The sequence below is a fragment of the Triticum aestivum genome, chromosome 2D, assembly GCF_018294505.1.
Source record: "Triticum aestivum cultivar Chinese Spring chromosome 2D, IWGSC CS RefSeq v2.1, whole genome shotgun sequence".
NCBI lineage: Eukaryota > Viridiplantae > Streptophyta > Magnoliopsida > Poales > Poaceae > Triticum > Triticum aestivum.
The window spans coordinates 581599102-581601488 of NC_057799.1; the positions used below are offsets into that span (position 1 = coordinate 581599102).

Sequence of the window (2387 nt, forward strand, 5' to 3'; positions counted from 1 at the left end):
ACGAGAAGTTTTGAATTCTACCACCTCTTCTCTGCTTGCCGGATGGTGAATAGGGTCGTCGCCTGTTCTCGCTGTTGCCTGATCATTTGAAGCGCTGCCCGGTGTGCACACACCAGCGGTTTAAATTCGGTGCCCACGGCTTGCTCCAAAATGGATTAGGATCGACCGAGGTATGAACAGTGACGCTAGCCTCGGTGCTTCACACGTCAGAGATATTTACTCTCGTGGTTAAAGAAATGTATATTTCGCGCACTTGGTCACTCAACCATTCAGGTGTCGTTGTGGCCAGTACTGGTTGTGGCAGTGTATAAAGCCTTAATCTTATCCTTATCTGGCCACTCTTGAACATGGGATTGAAAAATGTATTGTCCACCACAAAAGGAATTGTATGTCTCTTTCAGCGGTGCATACGGTTTCATCCATCCACAATTTCGTCACCTGGCTGGCCACAATTGCAATACACCACGTACGAACTTAATTTCTTCACTTATCATCACCAATATGCACAAGTCAAGTAGGATTACAACTGATAAGCCATGAGACAAAATTATCGGCCCAATCGAAGCAAGCTAACACAAACATGTACTCAAACCCATAAGAGAAGTGCCTCAAGCCACACTGACAGCTCGGGGATGGCGCACGCACGCATGCTATACCGGGCTCTCCAGGTCAAGCTCCCGTCCGGCGGTCTCCGCCGTCCTTCGCTGCCGGAACCGGGAGGGCAGGGCGCGCGCGGCAGACGGGGCAGGTGGCGTGCGCGCCCAGCCAGACGTCGACGCAGCCGGCGTGGAACGCGTGGCTGCACCCGGGCAGGGCGCGCACCGCGTCGCCGTCCTGCATGGCGCCCAGGCACACCGCGCACTCCTCGCCGCCGCCGGCCCCGCGCGGCTCCGCCTTGAACCTGAACACCGGCATGGCCGCCAGCGCCGCCTCGTCGAGCCCTCCTCCGCCGTCCCTCTTCCTCGCCGCCGGCCCGGCCTCGGGGCCGGACCCCGTCCGGCGCACGCCGTCCCGCCCGCTCCACCGCACGTACAGATAGTTGAGGTACAGCACCGCCCCGTACAGCGCGAGGCACACCGCCGTGAACGCCGCCACGAGCTCCACCGTCCCGCCGAGGCTCCACAACCCTCGGTGCGGTGGCTGCTGCTGCTCCGACGACGCCGTCGACATGCCGATCGATGGGTGTACTCCACTCGCAGAGTGTCGTGCCGTGCGGTTCTTGCTTTGCTCTCTCTGTTGGCTTGGTGCGAGCAATGATGGTTTTGTTGGTGTGCCATGTAATGGCCTGTGGTGCTGAAGCAAGAGTTAAGTTATTTTACTACTACAATGTTCTGTCAGTGAATAGATTAGCCAATGTTCCAAGAGCATTTACTAGGAATCTACCCAGTGGCCAACTCCACACTCCAGTCTTCTTCCAGGTGGCAGCACCTCCCTCTCAAAAAAAAAAGTTTGTTTATGATCTAATGTTGAAAGTAGAATCTTCAAACTCGTATCCATGTCATAAGTGCTAGTTCGGGTAATGTTGCACTAGCCTAGAGAAATTCTTCTGAAAAGGCACTTGACAGTTGACACAAACCTAACATATACCTGATTTGACATCATAGGGCTTAAAACTATGCGTGGAAAATATATGTTTTAATGGAGATATACTGGAAGATTCTGTATAAAAAAATTACACAGGGATTACTTGTTTTAGCTAAAAGATACTAGAATAGAGATAAGAATTCGGAATTTTACATCTTTGCAACACATAGTTTTTGAAAAATTGTGTTGCATGTGTTGTACGGCCCTGGGAGTAACACTACGCCTGTAGAAGATATGTATGGATTAGCTACAATTCATGAAGGAGATATGCATGTAGAATTGTAGATGAAGTCCATAAGTGTTTTTTCATAGCTCTACGATATTCCCCGTAGGTTCAACCAGTGAGACAAATGTTCCGTAGGTGTCTACGTCGTAAATAAGTCAACATGACCCCCTCGTGTTTCATGAATCGATCAAATAACCCATGGGGCCTCTAGATAGTGCTTTTCAGGGTGGTTTTGTCAGCATGTTATTGACGTGGCAGATAGCTCAGCAAATAAAAACATAATCTAAAATGACCCACTTGTCAATGAGTAGTGCCCGTTATTATTCATGTCCGTCTCTTTCGTCCAACACCTCTGCTCCTCATGTTCAACTCCAACAAAGAGCTAGAAAAGAACAAGCACATGTCTTCTATCCCTCTGTGGACTGCGTCATCAAGGCCTCTATGTTGGCTCTTGAACAAGGATTGCATCACCATGAGCATGGCGTTGCAACACAACTGGCTCTGCTTCGCCCCCAATCATCTAACCTTGGGCAAGAAGGAGGGCGACGAAGACATGAGGAACACCGAGATCCTCATC

The 2387-nt window shown here is 50.7% G+C and overlaps 1 pseudogene; it reads right to left on the reverse strand.

The window, feature by feature from the left end:
• Positions 1-472: 472 nt before the first annotated feature.
• Positions 473-1305, reverse strand: LOC123050143 (E3 ubiquitin-protein ligase EL5-like; annotated as a pseudogene).
• Between the last annotated feature and the right edge of the window lie 1082 nt (positions 1306-2387).